The sequence below is a fragment of the Tupaia chinensis genome, unplaced genomic scaffold, assembly GCF_000334495.1.
Source record: "Tupaia chinensis unplaced genomic scaffold, TupChi_1.0 Scaffold000279_1, whole genome shotgun sequence".
Taxonomy (NCBI): domain Eukaryota; kingdom Metazoa; phylum Chordata; class Mammalia; order Scandentia; family Tupaiidae; genus Tupaia; species Tupaia belangeri.
Genome location: NW_006159762.1, coordinates 264,782 through 276,498, shown reverse-complemented (window position 1 = coordinate 276,498; position 11,717 = coordinate 264,782). Strand labels below are relative to the sequence as shown.

Sequence of the window (11,717 nt, the reverse complement as noted above, 5' to 3'; positions counted from 1 at the left end):
AAGTGCACACATCCTATAGCAAACATCTCTCTTAAAAAAAAATGGTGGGGCCAGCAGGTAGTGTAGTGATTGAAGCGCTGGATTCCTGCGTGGTCAACCACAGTTCAAGTCCTGGATCTGGTGGCCTACTTTCTCATTCTCTCTCTCTCTTTCTCTCTCTCTCTCTCTGGTCAAACTAACAAATAATAAGAATAAACAAATCTAATAATAAATTTTAAAAAAATGGTTCCTACAGGAGACGCATAGACCTCAGATTATTTGCTGTTTCTTGGCTATTTGAAGAATCTAACCGAAACATGGGTATCCTACCAAGTCATACACTATATATCAATAATATGAATGACAAAATTAAAAAAGAAGAATGGAAGAGATCCCTGTATGCCCTTTTTTCTCTTTTTGGCCATGTGGTAGATACGGCGGCTTTAAAGACTATGAAGATGAGGCAGCAGGCCTTTGTTACATTTAAGGAACTGAGCTCATCCACGAATGCTTTGAGACAGGTACAAGGATTTCCTTTTCATGGTAAGCCAATGCAAATCGAGTATGCAAAAACAGCCTCTGATATAATGTCTATGATGTGTGGCACTTTTGCTGACAAAGAAAAGAAAAAAGCCAAAATTGTGGAACAGATTGCAAAAACCGCAAACAAAAAAAAACCTGGCCAGGGAACACCAAATTCATCTAAGACCCAATGAATTTCAATACCAAATCCTCAGGTTCCTGATTACCCTCCAAACTATATTTTGTTCCTTAATACCTTACCAGAAGAGATTAATGAGATGAATGTTATCCATGCTATTTATTCAGTTCCTTGATTTCAAGGAAGTACATTTGGTACTTGGGAGGCATGATATTGCTTTTGTTGAATTTGAATACAGTGGGCAGGCTGGAACTGCCAGAGATGCTTTGCAAAGATGAAAGATCACAGCATTGCATGCCATGAAGATCACCTGTGCCAAGAAATCACCTTTGAAAGAGTCATGTAAAAAGGATTTGGTGTTATTTATGGTGTTTATTTTGATAACATTTGGTCAAGCCATTTTAATAGTTGGAGATAGAGAGGAAAGGAAAGTGAAATGTTAGTGAAGGACTTAAAAAAAATTAGTCTTTAGCCTTAGTGAATAATGAGTGCCTTCACTGAATATGAATGCCTTAATTTTGTACAATAAATTTTATTTGTATTCTTTGAAAAATAAAAAAGAATAACGAGACGTGGAGGGCTGTGGTGGAAAGAAGAGCAGAGGATGGCCATGGCTTCTGCGCCACCTCCCTCCTCCCCACCCCCACTCCACCCTGGCAAAATCCAGTTCCTTGGACCAAGGTTAAATATTAAGCTTAATGGGGCCAGCAGGTGGTGTGGTGGTTGGGGCTCTGGACTCCCACAAAATTGACTATGGTCAGTTCAAGTCCCAGACCTGGTGGCTTGCTTTCTCACTTTCCCTCTCTCTCTCTCTCTCTCTCTCTGCCTCTCTCTCTGGTCAAATTTAAAAACAATAGGGAACCAGCAGTTAGCATAATGGCTATGTCGCTGGACTCCCACGTAGTCGACCGCGGTTCGTGTCCTGGACCCAGTGGTTTAAATCTCACGCCGGGCGCATGTGCGTGCGTGCCTAAGATCCCAAGAGGAGAATGGAGGAGAAGGGATTGCGGCGTGGCCATCCCCCCTGGTGGGTGATTTCTCACTTTCTGTCTCTATGTCTCTCTCTGTCTGTCTGGCGAGCGCATGCGCCCTATAGCAAAAACCTCTCCACAAAAAAAGAAAAATTAAAAAATTAAAAACAATAATAATAAATTAAATTAAATAATTATTTTAAATAGAGAGATTAAGCTTAATGGGTCTAGGTGGCAGCACAGTAGTCACGCAACTGAACCCATATGCAAAAGGTCTTGTTGCTGTTTTATGGGTGCTGGCAGAAGACAGGAGAACCCTGCATCAGAGACAAAAAGACTGTCACTCAGGGCACAGATAGCAGCACGAGTGTTGTGATTGTGAGAGTTCCCCCGGGTCCCTATATCCCAGATGGTGACTCCTAGCTCAAGCGGATGCTTTGCAGGCAGTGGGCTCGTGTTGCAGTCAAGGAACACTGAGCCCTGGGAACTCACGTACAGGGAAGCTGTCGACTTCTCTTCCAAAGGGGTTCAGTACCTTATACCTTAAGGTTGCTCAGTACTGTGGTGAGAAATGGTCTGGCAAAGATCAGGCAGGGCTTTGTATTCTTTTTTTTTTTTTTTTTTTTTTTTTTTGAAGATTTTTCCCTGTAGGGCGGGGGGTTTTCACTGTAGGGCGCGTGCGCTCGCCAGACAGACAGAGAGAGACATAAAGACAGAAAGCGAGAAATCACCCCCCAGGGGGGATGGTCACGCTGCAATCCCTTCTCCTCCATTCTCCTCTCAGGATCTTGGGCATGCACGCACACGTGCCCGGCATGAGTTTTAAGCCACCGGGTCCGGGACACGAACTGCGGTCGACTACGTGGGAGTCCAGCGACATAGCCATTACGCTAACTGCTGGTTCCCAGGGCCTTGTATTCTTGACATGCCCAGAAAGAACTTGCAGGGGAGCTCAAGGCCCATGGTGGATGCCTCTCCCAACAGTACACTTCCCATCCCTCCTGCCTCCAATTTTGTAGTATCGGAAGGGACAGGGAAGGGGCTTGTAAGTTAATCGTTCCCATTGGTAGAAGCCGGATCACAACAGAATGGCACTAACGTACTGATCTTTGTTGACTCTTATGGGACATAGGACCAGAGCTCAGGATTGTTAGGCTCCCAAAGGCCTGCTGGCCCTCCCCTCTGTGAGCGTTTGGGGCCGAGGCCACACCTGCAGTTGCTGCCTTGGATCTGCAGCACCCCAAGGTGGAGGTGGGTTATGCTCACTCACTCTGACCAGGTGCTTTGTGTTACTTGTCAGGTGTGGTAAGAAGGGGAGCAGCACACTTAAGTCCCTAGCTGGACTTTCGAGACCAATACAGCCACACGCGAGGTCCTCACTTGTCCTGATCTTTGTGGGGGCTATTGTAGAGTGAGCTTAAATGTCAGGGTGGAGAGCAGGACACACTGTCCTCACCGGTCCTGTAAAGTCCCAACGGCAGCCAGCACTGGAGTCAGTCTTTCTGTTTCTGGACCCCCAGGCCAAGGTTAGGGCTCAGTGGTGGGGTGACACATGCCTGGCTGAGGGGTGAGATGGAAAGACCTGCAAAAGCAGTGAACATGTATCAAACAGCAATGCCCTCCTGAAATTCACTGGCACACTGGCATGCTAGGAAATACACACTGAAAAGGCAATGCTTGCACGGCCAAGGAGGACACTGGCGAGACGACAGAAGCCAGGAGTTTGTGGCATCCCTGTAGTGGAGACAGCCCACCTGGTCTCATCTCAGCCCAGGTATACACAGGGTGGTCCTGAAGGAATTCTGGCTAATTCCTCCAGGTTAACTAAGGCACACAAAGTCTGAGTCCGCCGTACTGGAGATGTAGCATGCTCATGTCCAAAAGTATCTTCTTTTGTAGTTGTTGTTGTTTGCTATAGGGTGCAGGCACTCACCAGAGACACCAAGAGCGGGAAAGTAAGAAATAACCTCCTTGTGAGATGGCCACGCTATAATCCCTTCTCCTCCATTTCCTTTGAGGATCCTGAGCACTCATGCACACACACCTGGCATGAGTTTGGTTTTATTGTTTGTTTGTTTGTTTGTTTGTTTGTTTGTTTTTCCTTGAGAGGTTTTCGCCTTAGAGCGCATGAGCTCACCAGAGAGAGAGAGACTGAGACAATGAGTGGAAAGTGAAATCATCCCCTGGAAGAATGGCCATGATGCGATCCTTTCTCCGTTCTCCTCCCAGGATCTCGTGTACGCACACACACACTCTCAGCATGAGTTTAAAGCCACCGGGTCCAGGACTTGAACCACAGTCAGCCATGTGGGAGTTCAGTGATGTAACTACTATGCCATCTGCTGATTCCCACCTGGCATGAGTTTCAAGCCTCAGGGTCCAGGACCCAAACTGTGCAGTCAACCATACAGAATCCAGCCTCCTTAACCCTATACCACCTCATGGACCTTTTCTTTAAGTTTTTCTTTTTCTTTTCTTTCTTTTTTTTTTTTTTTATGAGAATGAGAGGCAGAGAGTTAGAGAGAGGAAGAGAGAAACTGAGACAAGTACCTCAATAGCATCTCACACCATGATTCACCCCAGCCTTCCTAGCCAGCCTGGATCATGGGCTCATTCATCTACAAATTGACTGGGGAGTCAAAGCCTCAGTCTTTCATGTCGATACAGCTTCACTTAAACAGTGCATTACCACTGCGCCACCCAGCTGGCCCCAAAAATAGTTTTCTCAAAGGAAAAAAAAAAAAAAAAAACTTCTGATCTCTTAAAATTAAAGCCTTTAGTTTCTCCCCATTTGTTCTGTAAGAGAGGGGAGAAAGTCATCTGATAAACTCCATGAAGCAACCCAAAGCCTCAGCAGCCATTTCTCTCCAGTGTGGTCCCCTCCACTCAATGAAGCCAACACACTAGTCCAAGCAGAAGTCTGTGTCTAGAAATGATTCCATAACTTCTCCAATCCTTGATGAAATGGAGGCTAAGTATCGATGTTATGTTATACAAAACCAAATACAGCTTGTTTTATTCCGTTTTTAGAGAAGATCAGCAAAAACTCTGCAAACATAACCAAAGAAGATGAGGCTCTGTGCTGCTGCCGTAAGTGTCATGCTGCCTGTTAACCAAGACTGTCGCCAGCACCCCTCAGGCCCAGCAGATTGTGAATACAGTTGTGTGTTTGGTTCACAGATGGTCTGAACGGAAAGTCAGGGCACTCCAAGCTCTGAAAGTCAAACTAGTTTGAAATGAGAAATGTCTAAATTTGTTTATTTATTTATTTTATTGCCAGGAGGCATATCTGCTCACCAGAGACAGAAAGAAAACACCTTCCCCCAGTGGGGCATGGTCATGCCACAACCTCTTCTTTATTTCTACATTCTGTCAGGATTTTGAACTTGTGCACACACACACACACACACACACACGCAACTGGTGTGCCTTTCAATCCAGCAGGGCTGGGATTCAAACTGCCATCAGCCATATGGTATCCAGCTCCCTTACCTACTAGGCCAGGCATCCCTAACCCCTGGCATCAGGCTGCACAGCAGGAGGTGAGAAATAGGCAAGTGGGAGAAGCTTCCTCTGTATTCAGTCACTTCCCATTGCTTGCATTACAGCTTGAGCTCTGTCTTCTGTCAGATCAGCAGTGGTATTAGACTCTCATAGGAGCAGGAACCCTACTGTGAACTGCACATTCACATTTGAGGGATCTAGGTTGCACAATCTAATACTATGAGAATCTAATACTTGATAATCTGAGGTGGAGCTGAGGCAGTGATGCTAGTAGTGGGGGAATGGCTACAAATACTGATTAACATTTACAGAGAGGTTTGACTGTACAGAGACCATAATAAATCAATTGCTTGCAGGTTCATATTAAAAACCCTGTCAGACAGTGGCAAGTGACTATTAAGCTGGCCTGGCAGCAGGCTTTCCAGTGGTAGGTAAGTTGATGTACTTGAGTTGAACAGCTGCAGCAGATGTCAGGCTTTAAGTCAGAATCCTCACTCCCACCCTCTAGTACGTGGAAAAAGTGTCTTCCACAAAACCAGCCCTTGGTGCCAAAAAGGTTAAGAATTGCTGACCCAGGCCACAGGGCCAACCTCTAAATTGATTTTAAAAATCTCTCTTATTACATACAAAAATCAACTCCAAATGAATTAAAAACTTCAACATAAAACCTGAAATTAAGCAGTTACTAGGGAAAAATAGTAGGGGAAACACTTCAGAGCATTTATATTGGCAAAGAATTATTTTTTTAAAAAAATATTTTATTGAACTTTATTTAATTTTTCTTTCTTTTTTCTTTCTTTCTTTCTTTCTTTCTTTCTTTCTTTCTTTCTTTCTTTCTTTCTTTCTTTCTTTCTTTCTTTTAATTTGACCAGAGAGGGACAGAGAGAGAGAGGAAGTGAGGGAGCAAACCTCCAGGTTTGGGACTCCAACCATGGTCAGCCATGTGGGAGTCCAGTGCCCTTAACCACCATGTCACCTGCTGGCCCCAGGCAGAGATTCTTGAATAAAACCTCAAAATCCCAGGCAACAAAAGTAAAACTAAACACATGGTATTATATCAAACTGAAAAGCTTCTGCACAGCAAATGAATAATAAAAGAAGTGAAGAGAAAACATTTGCATATGATACATCTGAAAAGGAACCAATAACCAGAACACATAAGGAACTAAAACAACCAAGCAGGGACAAAAAAAAAAAAGGCAAATTACCTGAATAACCATTCTCAAAATAAGACATACAATATTAAAAAAAAAAATTGCTCAACACCACTAATCATTAGGGAAATGAAAATCAAAACTACAATGAGAGGTGCCAAGCCTAGTGGCAGACTTCGGAAATCTGAGGGGACTCGAGGCAGGGCAGTTCCTGGAGGGCTGCGGCCATTGCCGGCTCACCAGTGGCCTGGCGTGTCAGGACACTGCCCATCTATAAGACAAGAGCCTGGAAAGAGGATTGTGTTGCCGATAGGAAATTGCAAAGTAATGTCTCAGACTCATTATTGTCTGCGAAGTCCATTATAGTATTATTCAAAACTGTCTTCTTCTTTTTCTACATTTGAAACAATTTTCTACATTAGCAGATTTAGTTTTTAATTATTTCCCCAATACCTACCAAAGGTGACATTTCGTGATGCGACTAGAGACTTCTCTCATGAAGAGGATGGCTAGCTTCTGCCCAGAGGGATTTATACAAGGATGCGATGGTCCAGATGATAAGAACCCAGTCTCTTGAGCAGACCTTTCCATAACCAAGCCACATGTGATCACTTCACTGGAGGATGGAAAAGAGCCCTGGATGGTGGAGAAAAAGCTGTTAAAAGATGGAGAATCAAGATGAGAAAACAAGGAATTATCAGCAAAGGAGAATATGACAAAGACTCACTTCAAATGGTAATAAAAGGAGAAATGGTAAAACAAAATTATGACTTTTCAAATTTGGGGAATATATAGAGAAGGGTAAGTTTGGAAGTCAGGTAGAACATTTCAGACCAGTGACCTTCACCTTCAGAGAAAGCCTGAAAGGTGAAAGTGCTTATAGATACAGTTTAAAGCATTTTGCATTTAAATCCTACTTTTTTCTGAACCACAGAGAATTTCTGCAAAGGGGGAATCACATAAATAAGATACATTGAAGAAGAGCTTGCCAAAAAAGTTCAGTTATAAAGAACCGGAAGATCAATGACGAAAAGAAACTTTTGAATTCTAATGGCCTTCAGCCAGAGCAACTCTCTTACCCTTTACCAGACTTGTAATCGAGAGAAAATCTATATATGTAGTGAATGTGGGAAAGCCTTTGACAAACAATCAATCCCTAATCGCCCCTGGAAAATTCATACAGGAAAGAAACCCTATGCGTGTCGTGAATGTGGGAAGACTTTTAGCCATGCTCATCCCTTACTCGAGGTCAGCTAAGCCATAGTGGAGAGAAACCTTACAAATGTGTTGAAAGTGGGCAGGCCACCGTGTTTCATCACTTACTAATCATCAAAGGGCTCACACTGGAGAGAAACTGTATGAATGCATGGACTGTGGAAAGTCTTTTAGTCATGGTTCACATCTCTTTGAACACCTGAGAATTCACGCTCAAAAACTTTTGAGAGTTAGATACGTGGGAAGGCTTTCATTCATAGGTCATCTCTCATTCATCTTCAAAAAATTCATGCTGGAGAGAAATCTTATGAATGTAGCGAATGTGGGAAAGCTTTTTGTACCTTTTTCCACGTCAAAGAATTCATACTGAAGAGAAACAAGAGGAATGTAACAAATGTCTGAAACTCTTCAGTAGTCTCTCATTTCTCACTCAACATCAGAGTATTCATACAGAAGAAAAGCTCTCTGAATGTCAGAAATGCAGGAAATCCTTCAACCATCCTGAATCACTGAATATGCATTTGAGAAATCACATTAGATTGAAACCTTATGAATGCAATCTATGTGGGAAAGCCTTCAGTCGCAGTCATCCTTGCTTCAACATCACAGAATTCATACTGGAGAGAAACCTTATGAATGTAGTAAGTGTGGGAAGACCTTCAGCTGTAGTTCAAACTTTACTGTACATCAGAGAATTCATGCTGGGGAAAAGCCTTATAAATGTAATGAATGTGGGAAGGCTTTTAGCAAAGACTAGAATGCGTAATGGAGAAAAACCCGATAGCGTAGTAAGTATAGAAAAGCCTTTAGACCACATGAATCACTATACATGTGAGAAATCATATATGAGAGAAAATACATGAGACAGTATTTATATATTAAATCACCTCCTGGGGCGTGATTTCTTGATTTCTCACTTTCTGTCTCTCTGTCTCTCTCTGTCTTTCTGGTGAGCATGTACCCTATAGCAAAAAACCTCTCCAAGAAGAAAAGAAAAAAAAAAATGTTCACTGAGAGTTCTTATCTTGCTGGTATCAGAAGATTAATGGTAGAATGACCTATAAGAATTATATGTAAACTTTTCTTTGAAGTGATACAATTTGTAAACACTTTACAGGAGTGCATATTATGCACTTCTTATAGTATTAACTTGCAATTTTTCTTGAGTTCTGTATAGAAATTATTTTTAGCTAATGGGCATGTGAAAATATTGTAATTCCGTGGATCCAGCAATGTTGAAAATTAAAGCTGCGAATTAAGTGGTCAACTACGTGGAAGTCCAGTGACATAGCCATTACACCAACTGCTGAAACAACAACCACAAAAAAAAAAAAAAAGTGAACTCAATCTAAATGTCCATCAATAGATGAGTGGATTATTTTTAAAAAGTGGTGTATATGTATAATGGAATACTGTTCACCTGTCTTAAAAAAAAAAAAAAGACAAACTTGTCATTTGAAGTTAAATAGATGACTTTGGGGAATATTATGTCAAATGAAATATGCCAGGCACAGAAAAAGAAATACCACATGTCCTCATATAAGGAAATTGAAAAGAATAACCTTAAGCCAACCGGTGGTATGTTTGTTGGGGTGGCTGGATCCCATTGACCAACTACATGGTTCAAGTCCTGGACCCAACATCTTGAAAAAGATGCCAGACACATGTGTATGCATGCCCAAAACTCTGAGAGGAGAGGAGAGGAGAGGAGAGGGGATTGCAGCATGGCCAAACTCCCTGGGGAATGATTTCTCACCCTCTCTCTCTCTCTCTCTCTCTCTCTCTCTCGTGACTGCACACTCTATAACAAACAGAACAACCTCATATAAGTAAAGAGGTGAAGAATGATTACTAGAGTCTGAAAAAAATGGGCGGGGTGGTAGAGGGATGCTGACTAATGGAAATAAAATTACAAATAAATAAGAAACTTTTTTTCTTTTCTTTAAGAGAGAATTTTCTATAGGGTGCATGCACTCACCGGAGAGACTGAGAGAGACAGAGAAACAGAAAGCAAGAAATCGCCTTTTAGAGGAATCCCTTCTCCTCCATTCTCCTCTCAGAATCTTGGACACACAAGCACACACACCCAGCATGAGTTTAAGTCACCGGGTCCGGGACTCGAACCACGGTCAACTACGTGGAAGTCCAGTGACATAGCCATTACATCAACTGCTGGTCCCTAGCTTGAGTTTTAAGCCACCAGATCCAGGACTCAAACCACAGTTGACTACATGAGGGTCCAGCAATGTAGCCATTAACACCATCTGCTGGTCCCAAGAGAAACAATTGCTAGTGTTATGAAATACAGGGAGAATATAATTAATGACTTACTCTATATGTTCAAGCAACTAAAAAAATAAGATTTAGAATATTCTCAGCCCAGGGGCCGGTAGGTGGCATGGTGGTTAAGGGTGCTCGACTCCCACAAGGCCAACCATGGTTCAAGTCCCGGACCTGGCAGTTTACTTTCTCACTTTATCGCTCTCTCTGTCCCTCTCTGGTAAAATTATAAATAAAGTTAAATAAAATAATTTAAAAAAAATATTCCCAGCCCAAAGCAATAACATTAATCATTACACATTGTATTCTTATACTGAAAAATAGCATTATATCCCCACAAATATGTATAATTATCATGTATTAATTTAAAAATAGGCCAACCAGTGGCCTAGTGGTCAAGGCAGCTGGATCCCACATGGCCAACAATGCAGTTCAAGTACCAGACCCAGTGACTCAACAATCACTCTGGGAGTGTGTGCAGATGTGCACACGGAGGAAAATGCAGGAGAAGGGATTGTAGGGTAGTCATCCCCCTTGGGGTAGGCTGATTTCTCACTTTCCCTCTCTCTGTCTCTCTCTGGCCTATGGCAAAAACCTAAAAAAAAAAATACTAATAATAATAATTAAAGCTAAGATGGGGTCTATTACATAAAATCTGAAGCAAAGCAAAGCCAACTGACTATATGTAGAGACCAGAGGCTTCAGTGTAGCATTCTGGAGGTTGGTTACAATGAACAAGACCTCACTTAATTCAACAAAAAATCCCAGCCCAAGTCCCCTTGGACCCTGATGGCTTGGACCCTAAGCAGAAGTAAGAAGGAAGCAGAGAACAACTAAATCAAGCAGTCTGAGGCCTGCCTGGAGGTGGACTATCCTGGAAAGATTGCCTGTCACTGGACTAAGCATTCACTGCTTCCTATGTTCTATTTACAGGCCTGGAAGAAGACAAGAACCATGGAACTTTGAGGAGTAGGGCCATAAGAGGGTAGATGACCCAATGGAATGGAAAGAAGAGGGCTTATAAACACAGAAGGATGTTCCTCAGAATCCTACTTAACCCACTGAAAGTACTCTCAAAAGTTCTAGGTTCAAGGACAAGGATGAGGATGGCAAGGGACATTGTCAGTTCACTCCTGAGACCCAGGGAGGAACCTCAGTTCTGATTCTGTCCTTATTCTAAGCTCAGCTTCAGGGAGAACTTGGCCTGGGTAAGCCTCATGGTCTTTAGTTCTCCCTCATATTAGAATATTTATTAATTACTGTATTAACTTATTTTTTACACAGTAGCGGGTGAGTGGGCAATATTTAGAAATGCTATCTTTACCAGGTTTATTCAATTTAGTCAGGGAAGAAAAGTCAAATAACTAAAAAGGAAATAACCCAGTTGATCTTTCAAAGCAACTTTGATACTTTGAGCAAATAAATAATAACATGTGGCAAGATTAAAAATCTTGAATCAATAAGGAAACCAAAAATCAACATGAGCAAGCCAGGACTAAAGCAGATTAGAATATGAGATCCGGCCCCACCTATGGGAGATGGGCCAGGGTGAACAAGGGAGAGAAAATATCAGAAGACTCAAGTTTTGGCCAGGTGTCAGGAAAGAGAAGAAGAACACAGAGCCGCCAAGACATCAAGTGCCAGGACTTGCTTGGCATGAACACGTTTTTCTGAGTGGGGAAGGATTAGAAATAGACACAATAACAAACACACAAGTAGAGAAAAGTGAGGATCGGGTGGGCACAGCTTCTCTGATGGAGAAGTTGTGACCAGAACTGGCCTCGGGTTTATTCTTTTAAGGGGCAGAAAATGGGGGAAGGAGAAATGGGATGCAAAGAGAATAGGGGAGAAGGAAGTGGAATGCAAAGCCAGGTGTTTTGGATATAAATCATCTGAGGATATGAAAATGACTGGCGCCATATGATTACCTTACTCAATAATATCCGGCCGGCT

General features: G+C 42.5%; 1 pseudogene; it reads left to right on the top strand.

Annotated features, from left to right (window-relative positions):
* The first annotated feature begins 296 nt into the window (after positions 1–296).
* Positions 297–11,717, top strand: part of LOC102485009 (U2 small nuclear ribonucleoprotein B'' pseudogene) — a 12,592-nt pseudogene continuing 1,171 nt past the window's right edge.